Source organism: Euprymna scolopes, chromosome 29 (assembly GCF_053919585.1).
Source record: "Euprymna scolopes isolate OS-2025 chromosome 29, ASM5391958v1, whole genome shotgun sequence".
In the NCBI taxonomy this organism is placed as follows: Eukaryota; Metazoa; Mollusca; class Cephalopoda; order Sepiida; family Sepiolidae; genus Euprymna; species Euprymna scolopes.
The window spans coordinates 1,897,501-1,912,489 of record NC_136510.1 but is presented as its reverse complement, the minus strand read 5'-3'; the positions used below and the strand labels follow the sequence as shown (position 1 = coordinate 1,912,489).

General features: G+C 32.1%; 1 protein-coding gene and 1 long non-coding RNA gene across 2 annotated transcripts in view; one reads left to right on the top strand and one right to left on the bottom strand.

Annotated features, from left to right (window-relative positions):
• The window catches only part of LOC145252433 (long-chain-fatty-acid--CoA ligase 5-like), a 197,155-nt gene extending 185,681 nt beyond the window's left edge, over positions 1 to 11,474 (bottom strand). The window contains exon 1 of the mRNA XM_080111830.1: positions 10,746 to 11,474. The gene's annotated coding sequence lies outside the window, so the exon portion shown is untranslated. The remainder of the gene's footprint in view (positions 1 to 10,745) is intronic.
• The window catches only part of LOC145252437 (uncharacterized), a 100,583-nt gene that overhangs the window by 45,870 nt on the left and 39,724 nt on the right, over positions 1 to 14,989 (top strand). The gene's annotated exons all lie outside the window — the stretch shown is intronic.

Below are 14,989 nucleotides of genomic sequence, written 5' to 3'. Positions count from 1 at the left end.
TTAATGACAAATCCAGTTATTTCCAAGAAAAATTTTTTAATAGAATATATATGTTTTTTTTTTTTCAAGTCGGTTTCTATTTAACCCATAGTTGGGACCCTAACAGTTACTACCACTCCAGGTCAGAGTGGATCTGGGAGCAATGGCAATTAAAGGGTGGCTCCACACTCCCCAAACCCGCAAGCTGGGGCCTCACCATCGGTTATAATTTAAGGTCTTATCCAGGTCCATGTAAAATGGACATTAAACCGAATATGACAACATGAATATCTATGCTTGGTTCTTTTTTTTTGTGGGGGGGGGAGATAATGGTGTGAATATAACATTTTTTTTGTTATTGACCAGAAAGATCAATTAATGCCTCACTTTCAAAACGTTAGTGAAGAACTTCACACATGGTTCTAACAGGATGGCATCTCCGTTGAAAATTAGCAAATATTTGAACAACAGTAATTCCTAAAATATGTGTCTCTTCATTTATTAGATCTTAGTCCTTTTTATTTCTTTTTCTGGGTTACGCAAAGAGAGAAAATGTACTTAAACAAAAAAAAAAAAAAAAAAAAAAAAATCACAGATCCAATATAATTGACTCAACAAATACAGAGTGAATGTGCTCAAATTAAAGAAAACTTAAAGAAAGGGGACTTTTTGCACAGAGTCCAAAGTCACATCAATATTTGCATAAAAATCATTTAGATAAAATTATGTATTTTACGTTAAGACTTTACAGGCGTCTTTACGATTTCAATCTCCATCAAAACGTATTTCAAAGAAAATGTGTCAAAAAGATTGGTCAAACATCCATTCAGAACTTCTAACAAAAATTCAAAATTCAGGTAAGATAAATAAAAGATGTCCAAAATTCATGTCTTGGACGACATTTCCTAAAAATTTCAATGAACTTTTAGTCATTTTCAGTTTAGATCTAATCATTTGGATCATTTTTTCACTTATAACTACTGTTCTCAAAAAAAAAAAAAAAAAAAAAAAAAAAAAAAAAAAAAAAGACAAAATTCCTAATGTGTTGATTTTTGTTATAAAGATACCAAGGATTTTTTTATGGGCAAACCAGTACAATTTAACAAATTTTTTTGTTTTTTTTAAATCTCACAACATTAAAACAGAAATCACTTAAAAATGTGTAATTTGGATTATTTCGACTACCATTATCATCTTCACTGTTATTTTCGCAACATTTCGGCTGATATAATCTTCAACCTTTCAAATGCATCTTGTCAAAGTCTGAAAACCTTGGTAAACTCAGGAACATATTATATACGAATTTCAGACTTTATTTAATCAACAAGGGTAGATTGTCCTTGTTGTGTCAGCCATGATTGGGAAGAAGTGTGAAGTAATTTTTACCAAGTTCTTATCACCACAAGTGTAATAATTGCAACATTTTTTCGTCATCATAAAAATATGAAAAACAGTTAAATGAATTTAACATCAGGTTAGCCTTTGCTTATTTCAATGAAAATGGCACTCATGCAAAAAGGAGTTTGTAGTGAAGTAAGAGTTGCACAATCTCTAACTGCTCTTCTCCTGGTCTGGCATTAAGTGTAGTTGCAAAAAGTGATCCAAAATGACCAGAAGTAATACTGATATGAGCAGAGATGGACCGGTGTTACTTTGGAGTTTCCCTTTTTCTAGATTATTTGCTCTAAGGCTTGGGAATCTCATCTACTATTTTACTCAAACTTGCATGGAAGAGGGGAAATAAAGGACACTAATGGCATTAATTCTGTCCAACACATGCCAGCAAGTAAAACAGACATTAAACCAAAGATGATACATTAACTCCATCAGCAAACGTTGAACACAGCAAGCTAAAACCATGGTGCATGCCAGCGACATCATGAATTGACATTAGCATTTGGTTTGCCAGAATATTTTGGGCAGCTTGTCAGGAATATTTCTTCACTGTTGCGTCCAAACATTTTACGTTAAATCTTGAAATAGATGTTAAGTTCTATAATTAACCCTTTTTAAATTCGTAATTTAATCGAGAGCAGTCATGCTAGATTGTGATATTTTTTTTATCAACTAATTTGAAAGAAAGTGTTATTTTAAATCTATTTGTGAAAAACAGGAAATATCAATAAATTATTGAAAATTTGAAACTAAAGAAATTTTTTTAAATTTTCTTGAAGAAAAATGGTACTGTTGAGAAATACAGTGGATTCGACAGACGCCAAAAACTGTAATCGGACATATAAACATCATTTTGACTGAACTCCAAGCATTTCAAATCATGCCAGGACTTATCACCACCATGGTATGGGGGAAAAAAAAAAAAGACAAAAGAACAAACTATCCAATTTTTTGAAGATGAATGTTTTATTAATCGCAAATTTAAAAAATAAAATTCAATTTTATTTTTTATAAATAGCAATATTTATTAAAAGCAATTTCTAACTCATCTGGTCTTTTAACCGCTAAATCTTAAACAGTTTTTCTTGGATTTAGAAACATAAGAAACCACAAGACTACTGTAAACTTTAAAATATTTATTTGTACAAAAATTTACATTTTAACAAGTTAGGCACAAAACCATTCAAAAGTGTGGAAAAATCTGTGTCGTCATTAGGATTAGAAAATGTTTATCGTACTCTTAACTAGAATCCTTAATCACAATATCACATTAAAATTTTCCAAATCTTTCACAAATTTCATCAAAAATAACTAAGTCTGTATACAATTATTTCATTAGTGAGAATCGTGAAGTGGGGAAACAAATAAAACATAAGATCTCCTCTTCTTCCAAGAAATTACTTTCTAAAAGGTTTTAAAATCACTTTCAAATTTTGGCAACTATTTTGCTGTATATAAATGAGAAAAAAATTATTAAATTGTCTGATATGATGTTGTGACAATATTTTCCTTAGTGATGGGCACAAAGTATATGCTCAATTTAATAGAACGTTATAATTGAAAATTGATCCAATGTTAAGTCAAAAATTTTTTTTTTTACCAACTTTTTTTACATCTGAAAGTAAAGTTTGTAACCGATGAGATTAATGTTAAAAAAACAATAAAATGTAAATTGTGGAATTTATAGGGAGCCAATTTCATAAATTGGCACCGAATCTTAATAAAAGAGAGTTGCATCAAAGTCGCACCGAACCGAGATTGGAGTGATTAAGCATAAAAAAAAAATTAAAAAAAAAAAAATTAAAAAAAAAAAAAGTAATTTTGCACTTTCCAAATCATAAAAACTTTCTTTTTAGATAAAACATTTTTACACTATATCTAAATTACATACAGATAAATTATCATTTTCATTACTTTTCATTCAGTTTGTATTTGACAACATTTGCGACAGTTTTTTTTGTTTTTTTTTAACTTCCTTTGTCTGTCGAATAATTTATGCCACTAAAATACAGATTTTACCTTCATTACATTGCCTACGGATATACTTATTTGTTATATATTGGTATTTGTTTTCTTTTTACTAGAGTTGTTTTTTGTTGAGTTCCCTTTTCAGGACTAATTTTTCACTCTGCTCAGACATTAACTTTTTTTTGTAGGTAATTTTTTAACTTAACACCAATTACACTATTTCCTTTAAACTGGCGACTTCTTTAGGTTTTAGAATCATCAATCACTCCTGACGAGTATAATTGTTCTCCCATCAGTGAGATTGGGTCTGGTCATTTGTGGGTCCTCAGATATATATATACAAATATAAATAGAGAGAGGGAGAGGCTAAGTAAGGAACGATAACTCATGTTTAATTAAAAACAATTTAAACTCAAGTTATTGTTCTTCCTTAGCTAGCCCCCTTTCTCGACGTTTATGATGACGATTATATTTTTCAAAAAGAAATTCATTTCGGCGTTTAACATGTACGATGAAAATCGTTATAACATGTTTTTAACGTTTGTGGTTTTTGGTGGGTTTTTTTTTAACATGAGAATTATGTCGAAACTCATTTCACTAAATAATTTGGGTGACGGAAATAGGATTTAACACCAAAAAAAGTATTCCATCACGTTCATCATTGATTTTATCCAAGTTTTCAGCAGCAGAAAAAAAAGAAGTATTTTCTCTTCTTTCTCTCCTAATTTTAAAATATATATTTAAACAAACCAAGGGCTTGTGAACTGCGAAAGAAAGTCGATATATGACGAATTAAGCTGAATGGCATCAAATAGTAACGGAAGGGGGGGTGCTAGTCATCATCATCATCATCATGTGTGATAGTCAAGTTGAAAAGATATTGATTTTTTTTGTATTTATTTTAACAACTTGTACGCACACATCAGTAAGGAACAACTCGAAAGTTCAAATAACTATATCTACCACTCCACAGATGTACCTCTTGGGGGGGGGGGGGAGAATACAATGAATAAAAGCAAAAAAAAAAAAAAAAGAGATATGGTCAATTCCAACTTCTTTACTCAGTGTTTGAGAGGCAAGGGAGAACTTTAATGGAACATTAAACAATATCGATGTGTCTCATATATAGATCAAGTGTTAATTCCAGGAAAGGCCCTTTGATTTTTGAGAAATTCAACTGAAGTTAAATAAATCAAAAGAGGCAATGCATGACAAAACACTACAACCACAATGGAGCATTAAAATATAGCACAATAGTATTAATCATACGAATGCAGTTTCCGTTTCAAATAAATACAAAGAAAACCTTCATTAATAGATGTACAGTACACTTAACACAAAAACGAAATCTTTTGAAGTCAACCCATTGTTTTGTTGTTCAATAGTAAAAATCCACAATTTTGTTGCTGGCAATAAAAAAAAATTCAATTATTTGAAAAATAATCGAATTTCCAATGCCAGAAAAGAAAATGACAGTAAAATAAAGATAGATTTTAATAGGATCTGCTTCAGGCAAGAAGTAGTTGGTTTTGCAGAGATTTTTTTGTGTGTATATGCATGATAGGTTACTGCCTCGTGACTAACCACACCCTTCTCTCTTATACATGTATATGCGTATGTCTGTGTGTGCGCATATATATATATATATATATATATATATATATATATATATATATATTATATACGCACACACACACACACACCTCCCGTCTTTCTACACTCACCAGCCACCATCCATGTTTTTAACCGTTTTGGAGACGGCAACTTACGCGACAGGTTCATGCATGCCCTCCCCCTTTCGCAGCATTGTAAAGCCTATTTAAAATTAATTTATTCAACGACATTCGTTTGGTTTTCCACTATATCCCCTTTCCTTCCAAAATGAAGAATTCATATTTATTTATATATATATTCATTTCGTTAGTTTATATTTCAGTCACCTAAATTAGGATGAAATGTTTTCCCACAAACCACGTTTTAGCAGAGAAAAAAAAAAAAAAAAAAAAAAAAAAAAAAAAAGATACCGTGAATTTCATCTTACACGTAAAAAGCTCAAATGAGAACTAACCTTTCAAAATATAGTCACTACTTACAATGCCTCCCCACGGGACAGAGTTAAACACCAGGGTCGTTTTGTTTTTTGTTTTACGTGGAGAAAAGGGACAAAAATAAAAATTGTCTCAGTCGTGAAGGATTTCAGCTCCACTGAGAGAACAAGAAATTGAAGTGCAGCAACTGCAGCAGCAGCATCTGAAGTTGGGTGAAATTTATTTGTAACGATATGCGCCGTTGGCGTTACACATACATTGCGCACATTTTTTTTTCAGTCTTTTATTTATTTTTTTTGAATTGCCATCGGAACTTAGGGTTAAAGCAAGAACATATTTTTTTAATGATTTTTAACATTGACATTTTTTATACTAAAGTTTTTTTCGGGAACATTATGCAATAGATTAACGGAAGGGTTACATTGCTTTTTTTTTTTTTTACAATAACACTTTTGCAATAATAGACGTCACCCTTTATAAGCAAGAGGCTAGTTATGAAAGAACGATAACTCAAGTTAATAATTTTCTAATAAAAAGGATAAGATTATCTTCACTAAATATACACGTGAAACAAAAAGGTAAAATTAATATTTCGGTAAATTTTTACGATGTATGTGCCCCAGCGTATTATAAAACACCCCAACCTCCCCATGTTAAGAACGACTTTCGGAATAAACAACCCCCAAGCTCGAAAGCCGTTCGTACCATAGGGAGGTTGGGGGTTATTCTGAAAGCTTTTCTTAACATAGGTGGTTGGGGGTGTTTATACTAAGCTAGGAGGACAGGTCATAAAAAAGAAAAAAATATACGAAGATTTCAATGAAACTATATGCGTGTTTTTTGTAACTTTGATAACAGACACATTAAATTTGATTTGTTTATAAATATTTATTGAAATAAAAATAAGAGAAAAAAAACTAAACGATTTTTTAAAATCCTTTTAAAAAATTAAATTTTTAATTATTTTCCTCTATCCGGGTAACGCCGAGTAAATAAAATTAGTTAATAATAATAATCCGGTGAAAGTCAAACGAAATGACATAACAAAAAGAGGAAAGTCAACAGGGCTGCTCAAGCATTTTTTATAAACTATGCGCTCATCCTCGCGCGCTGGCTTTTCACAAGCACAGCTGACCTTGTGTCTAACCTCTTGTCAAGGAAGTAAATAAGATGACGTCACAAAAAAGGGGGGATAAAAATTGCCAATTGTTGATAAACATTTCCTATGGTTTTGTGGGAGAACAAAAAAATGAAATACAGAAAAAAAATACATATTTCTATGAAAATAATACATTTAAACATGTATTAATGTTCTTTTTTAGAATAGTGGCTCTTTCAAAAATTATTGTTTAGTTTCTAAGAAGCCCAAATAGACGATCAAAATACTAGGATTTTTCGCCTTTTATACATTTTCACATGAAGCCAAAAATGTTAACTTAACATAACATTTTTGGCTGTCAAAAAACTTTAGATGAGGATTAATAATTTATTTGGACTACTTTCTCACTCTTATATTGACATTTCGCCAGATTTAACCTCCGATCTTCTTCAGTCGGTTAAATAGTTCAGTTTGAAATTCCATTACAAGTTCCAGAGTTCGATTAGATCAGCCTGCAGAAGGATAAAGGTTACATAGGTCAAAAACGTTGTGAATAACCAAAGAGAGAATAATAGTCTGAATAATCTTTTAAAAAATTTTTTTTAATCCATGTTGTATTTTTGATCTAAGCAAAATAAAAAAAAAAAAAAAATTTAAAATGATGTTTTAGAAAAAAAATTATGATAATGATTGATAATCCGAATAATCGAAATAAGAAATATTAAAAAGAAAAAAAATAATATTTTTTCTAGTTTTTAAAAGTTCAAGAATTGAGTCTGCCTTTAAAATGAAGATCTGGTGATCAAGTTTTGAAAAGCTTTCAGAAATATCATCAGTAAACAAACGCCCACGTGAAACACGTCACAAGGTTTGTTTTTTTAACACGACTCAATCGGCGACTGACTTGAGTAAATTCGCCACTCAATTCTTAAAAGACTTGACATTTCAGGCATGTACACTCATATATATATATATATATATATATATATATATATATATATCATTTAATCACATAAATTAATATAAGATGTAATTTTATGCGTAAATTTTCAGTATTTACTTCAGTGCTCAATACACGAGTAGAGCTAGGTAGTAAGTTATGAAAATATTGTCACATTATATATAAGGATTATGTGAGAACTTCCGTGTGTTTCTTGCTTCTGTGACTTAGGTTTTTTTTACAATTAATCGATTCTTAAATGCAATAGCGTAAAATGCGAAAACCATTCTGGTATTTATGCAGAATACGAACTGTGCTATTTTCAGATGTTATTTTCAAGTTAAATACAATTTTTACATCTTTTATTCATTAAATTGTTTGGTGAAAATACAGAATAGTTTTGAAAAGAAAAACCGGCCGCTTCCTCTACATGCTAATTGGTTTCTAAATAATAACATTATTTCAGCACGGTCCGTATTCTGCATAAGTAGCACGAATTTTTTTTTTTATGCACTTTTACAGAATTTAAACTGAACTTTTTTTTAACATCAATCTAAGTTTTAGGTTTAGTTCGACCAAAGTCTGTTTGGTTCGGATCAAATTCTATAAAAGCACACAAATAAAATTACGGAATTAAATCCATCAGAATGCATTTTGTTTTCTTCCTAAAGACCAGCAATTTTAATGTTCCTATTTACTTGCCTCCTCACGAGGGCAGAGTTAGACACAAGGTCGGTTTTTAATGTGAGGACCCCCCCCCCAAAAAAAAGAGGCACTCTGGATAGAAACAAAAATAAAAATTGTCTCAGTCAAGGATATCTCCTCCCCTGACCGAGGACAGAAAAGGTGAAGTGTCAGAACAGATACTACAGCAATTTTAATACATTGTTAATAAATTTATTTTTTAAGTGGTACTCCTGATGATGCAGAGACGGTACCGTGTTGAAATAACGTCATTATTTAGAAACTTTTTAAATAATGACGTTATTATTTCAAATTTCTAAATTAGAAACTCATTCTTAATATGGGGAGGGGGCGTTTTTTTGTTTGTTTTTTTTTTACTATTATGTACTTTCATCAAACAAAAGATACCGTAAAATATGAATTTAGCATGAAAATACTATAAAAAAAAAGAAAAAAGAAATAGCACGGTATCGTCTCTGCATAAATACTTTTAAAAAATTCGTGAGACTTCGAAATTTGAAAGGAATTTGGAAGCATTTAAACTGTCGAATAGAAATTCATAAAGTGACTTTAAAATTTTTCGCAAATCATGTCTTTAAACATGACTCAAGGCTCATTATTTTTTTTTATAGAACACGAATGTTATGAAACCATAATTGGTGTTAAATTTACACCAATTATGGTTATGAAATTAAATCCACCAGAATGCATTTCGATTTATTCGTAACCCGCCCCCCCCCCAAAAAAAAACAAGCCAAACAATAAACATTTTGTTAACACTGTTAATGGGGTTTTAAAAAGCTTCTAAATTCTTTTCAAATTTCGAAGAGTCACAGGTTTTTTTTTTGTTCATAATCTAACAGAATATTAAAATGTTTGTCTTTTTTTATTTTTTTACGAATAAATCGAAATGCATTCTGGTGGATTTAATTTCATAACCAAATTAAAGATAGGATTTTAACATTTCGTTCGGCATTTTTCATTCTAATACAGATCTGATTAATAGTAAAAACGAATGTATCACGTAGAGGGGCGAAACCGCAGCAGCACTCAGAGGCAACAAGACGTGGTCGGTGGTCACGTAATTTATTAACATTTTATATATATATATATATATATATATATATATATATATATATATATATATATATATATATATATATAAATAATTATTAAATACGAGTTCAAGAGACAACAGCTTGAAAGCTGAGGGGGGCAGGGCTTCTTTTTTCGATTACAGTTGGTGTTCGATCCCAATTGAAAACAGGGATTTCGAATGCAGATTTTCAAAGGAGGAGATTCAGCAACAGGATCTTCATACGATTTGCTAACTGAGGAATCGAATTTTAATTCGTTTAGATTTTTGACGAAATTAAATAAAAACACACAAAAGTTTCTTATTCCGTGACATGAACACAATATTCTACAAAAGAAATGTGGGTGATTGTCTAGAATAGAGGTTCGTTTGTGCTCCTTGTATATATATATATATATATATATATATATATATATATTAGGAGAGAGGTTCGTTTGTGCTCCTTGTATATATATATATATATATATATATATATATATATATATATATATTAGGAGCACAAACGAACCATAGTACATGATTTTTGGTTTATAGATTTTAATTTTAGTAATAAGCTACATTGGATTTAATTTTAGTAATAAGCTACATTGGATTCAATTTAAAATCTTTTGAATGGCAAAAATCTACAACTTAAACACTGTCGAGTATCTAAAAAAAAACTTGCTTATAGGTTTAGATTAATAAAAAAAATAAAAAAAAGGGAGGATCCCTAGCGATTGTGAAGGTTTTTACGATCATTTTAATTTTTATCTATAAATTTAATGACGAAAACATGTTTACGTCGTAGGCTTCAACAGCTGAAAGTGATTTTGAAGCCTTTAAATTGACAATTCTCTCGAATCACAATCAAATATTATGACATTTGTGTTCCTAAAGAAAAAGACCATTTTTATAAAAATGTGTATATATATATATATATATATATATATATATATATATATATATGCATGCAATACTTCCTTTCTTATCTATGCATTTTTAAACGTCTACATAGTTCTCGTTCACATATTTGCTATTTCATGTATTTACACATTATATGGCATGTATGGTTGTAGTATTTACTTCAACAGTGTTCAATACATGAACAAAGCTTGATAGGAGTATAAAATATATTTAAGGCAAGCAAGCTACGCTGAAGAATTTGTGTTTCTCATCCCTGATGGAGATCAGCCGATAGTATTTTTACAACCAATTGCTTTGTTTAGCAAATTTATCAACAGAAATGCTTAAACAAATTAGAATTCTCAATTTATTTATTTTTTATTAGATTGTCGGAATTTTTTTTTTTTTATTCATCTTTTTTTTTTCTTCTTTTTCGTTGGATGGAATTTATCGCTCGATCATGAAAAACAGAAAATATCTTCACACGCCGAGAAGTGAGCGAATAAACGCGAAAAGAAACTTTCATAAATAAAGAAGTATTTGACTAAATTCAAAAACAGGAATCAAAAGGAGAAACTGCCATTTTTTGGTTTTAATATCAACCATGTTTCGATTTTATTTGAATAAAAATTCAAAATGAAAGTTCAAACTTACCTTCGTTTGCGGTCGGAAAGCGCCGATTGCCTAAATATGGACGTTGCTAGTAAATCAAACGAGTTTTAGAAAAAAATTCCTTTTTGTTAATGGTTTTATGGTTGTCTGTCTTTAATGGGTTTTGTTTTATTATTCGATTGTGAATGCGATTAATTGTATTCGTAATTTCATTTATAAAAATGTTGCATTTACAATTTACACTTTCCTTTTTTTCTTTTTTTTTTAGTAGCGGCAACTTCGCTCGTCGTCGTCACGTTCTAAAAATCTTCGATTCATTTTGAAACGAGCGATTTCATTGGCTGACACGACCGACCACGTGATTCGTCTCACATCTGGACGTCGTCATGGAGCGATTTTCTGCTGGCTTTTTTTTTTTTTTTTTTTCATAGAAACCAAATTATTAACTTTTTGAAAATCCACGCTTTTAACAAACACCAAAATTAGTTTTTATTTTGATTATTCGAACTTCTGTCCTCGCATTCCTTGTATATTATGGACACGTGGCGAAACGGATAAACACGTTGGTTAACAATGTTGGAAGTGACAATCTTCTGGAGGTTGAAGGTTCAATCCTTACTACGGGCGATAAGAACTAGGAGCAAAATGTAGTATCTGTCTTGATACTACACTTCACCTTTTCTGTTCTCAGTCAGTGGAAAATACATCCTTCTGGACTGAGACAATTTTAATTTTTGTTTCTATCCAGAGTGCCCCTTTTAGGGAGCTGAATTTTCCACACATTAAAAATCGACTTCGTTTTCACTCTGCTCTCGTGGGGAGGCAAGTAAATAGAAATATACTAGTTAATTAATATTTCGGTGTTTGTGTGGATTAGTGATGTTTTAAACCAATGCATTTCAAATGAAAACATTATTATATACTTACGTGCCATGTCGAAATTAGTATAAATTCCAAAAATTATCCAGTATTCGACACAAGTACAATATCAACACAAGTACAATATCAACACAAGTACAATATCAACACAAGTGCCAATATTTCTTTAGTCTTCAGTCCCTTTGAGACACACAAGGCGTTTCCAGAGAATTAATAATAACCCTGTATACATTCCCGAGCTTGACAAGATCGCCTGAAGAAGATTGGAGTTTACATTGGCCAAAACGTTTGGAAAATAAAAAGCAAGATGACACTTAAGCTGTTTCAAATAATATAATCTCCGACATTATTTTCTAATTTGGGAATTGCTATGTCGAACTCGAGAACCTGTACGGAATTTTAGACCGACCCCTTTGCCGATGACGGTAGATTGTTCTCATTTTGTCAGTCATGACAAGATGGAAGTCTGGTTTTATATTACCTTCTTATCGCTTACCCTAAGGATTGAATCTCCAACTTTTAAAAGGGATGGTTACTTAAAACTGGCTGTTAAACAACACCTTTATCTGCTACGCCACTTATTTATATAACAAGCAAGGTGCAAACAGTAGTCCAAATGATCCAGATATGTTAATCAGAGGTTTGGGGCACACAGTAGGAGTGCACCGGGTGAGAGGGGTCAACATTATTTTTCTGAAAACACCTGGTGTGCCTCGAAAGGGGTTAAAGACATTAAAATTACCTCAATTTATTTCAATCACTAATTACATTCCCTTTATTGTAATTTTTACGATTACTGGTCTAATTACATTTCCGGTTGCTCCTCCATTTTCAATGGTAAATTGTTAGGTGAAAGTACAGAATAAATAAAACAACTATGTGTTAAGAAGGACTTTTCCAAATAATAACATTATTATTATTAAGGAAAAAAATTCTGAACATGTGGAGGGGCAACCGGAAGTGAAGCGGCAACTGTAAGAAATTCTGCAAAAATAAGCAAGCTTTTTATTGGATGGTTTCTCCTTCCATGGATTTATTTTAACCAATCAGATTGCAAGTTATAACTGGCTGCCGAGAATGTTCTTTGGAGCCAAATTCCCTTTTCAGATCAGAATCGAAAAGGACGCAGGGAGGAACAGATTGGATTTCTCACTCGAATCGAGGCAGCGAAATTACTTGTTGCTTCGAGACGTTTTAAATGCCCAAATGTGGAGCGGAACTTTATTATTGCAATTACCAATGCCCTTAAGTAAGGCGAATTTATATTTGCACACTAGTGCTTCAATTTAATGTCTGTCAAGACAAAATTAAGGTTTACTGTTTGACCTGTTATTGTCCGCTATTGGATAGTTTCTAGATGGACTCCTCGTGTATGCCCAGCTAGCAGCCCGACTTGGAAGTCAAATCAACATCTCCAACCTACGCATTTCTTTGTCAGCGGGAATCCTACCCAGCCTTTATCGAAGACGAACTATTATTCCCTTTGGGAATGTTACCAGCCCAAAATGGCAGATAGCTGAAGATGACGCATCTTTTTCAACCTTGGATCTTTTTTACTTTAATAAAATTTACGTTGAAGTTTTAAGGTGAGCTTGTTGTAATTTCTGTTTGGTTTTCTTCCATTCTGCCAGGGGCAAAAACCTTGTGAGAGAAATCTCACAAAACAGTAATCGTAAATATAACCGCGTTTATATTATTTTATAAAATGTAAAAATTGATTATAAAAACGAAAGATGGTGTTCCTATTTACTTGCCTATTAACGAGGGCAGAGTTAGACACAAGGTCAGTGTAGCGAGTGTAGCGACTGTAGCGACCGCAGAACAAATCCAAGGTAGGAACATTTTCATAGCAATCACCATTTTCAACACCGTATGTATCAGAATCCGAAAAGACCCAACATCTTGATCACGCTACTCGCAAGCCTGAAATTAAGGAATTTTGTTACGTTTACATGCATAGAGATACAGCAAGCAGGTTCAAACTTTCAAGAACATCCCTATATAAAGATTTGTTGCAAAAATCTAATATATTTTTCTTGTTTCTAGATATGTATTGTATTAATGATTTTGTGATTTACATAGAATATAATTGGAATTAATATAAGATCAAATAATAACTTTATGCTAACATAAAGCTGCTGTCAACAATAATGAGGAACTACCCAGAACTTATAATAATAAGTGAATAATTAAGAAAAAATGAAAAAATGGCATTGGTTGTGAAAGTGAAATGAGAATAACACATATTTTTTATTATATTTTATAGATACAATGGATATCCCCTGCAAGATTTATATTGATGCCTCCATTCAGTCTTGAAATACAATGGATATCCCCTGTAGTCTCTTTCGAATTAAATAGAAGTTGAAGATAATTTTATAGATCTATGCAAGACTGGATGTTAGAATAACTCCATCACTAGAAGGCGGGATTTATTTGCTTCCCCACTGAGCAAATTAGGCACAAGGCCGTTTTTTAATGTGGAGAGATTGGGGAATGGGGACCAGCTCCCCCGGGAATAGGAAACTGGATAGTGACAATTGGTATGAAGGGTTTCCCCTACATTGACTAATAACTGATTGCTACAAGAGCAATGGTCTTATATGTGGGGGTTGCCCCCACATATGGTCTTTGATTGCAGTATCTGCTGGAACAGATACTACACTTAGATCTTGGCCCGAAGGCCAGAAAAGACCTCCAAAAGGAGAGAAGGCATTAAAATCCCCTGTAGCAGAAACAAATGGAACTTTTTCTTTCGCAAATGAATGCCTCTCTCCTGTGTGATTTGGCCACAGACTGACCAATCAGGGGTGAGGCGCATTGATCCTTTCTCTCCCCTAAGGAACTCGGACAGCTTCCGATTTGAAGGAAAAACTCCTTCTTACCGAGAGATACGCCAAGCAGATCAGACCCTTTCCTCGCTTTCTCCATCTCTGTGTCATCTCATCTGGTATCGATGATTCCCACTGGGAATAACTACCGTGACTGCACCAGGTGGCCAGAGTCAGGTTTTGACCAGGAATATATCTCCCTGTGAACATTCGCCAGAATAAACCTTCTTTTCTTTGTTACATTTATTGAAGTTGTTGTGTTCGTTGTTTCAGAAGCTTATGTTGAATTATTTATTTTCTTAGGTTGTGCACCAAAAGCACAAACCCTAAACCTCCATCTTGAATTTGCGCGCCATGCACATGCACCTTAATCCTCATCATGGAAAATTACTATACTGAATGAGAATTTAATTCTTCCTTTTTAAACAATGTTATTTCAAACTACTATTTTTTTATGTGATGAATACACGCACACTTTCACTGGTGCATCTGCTACTAGTCTCTCGCTCCTGGACAGGATCCAAAAGAGAGTCGCCAACCTACTAGGTCCCAAACTGTCATCTAAACTTCAGCCCC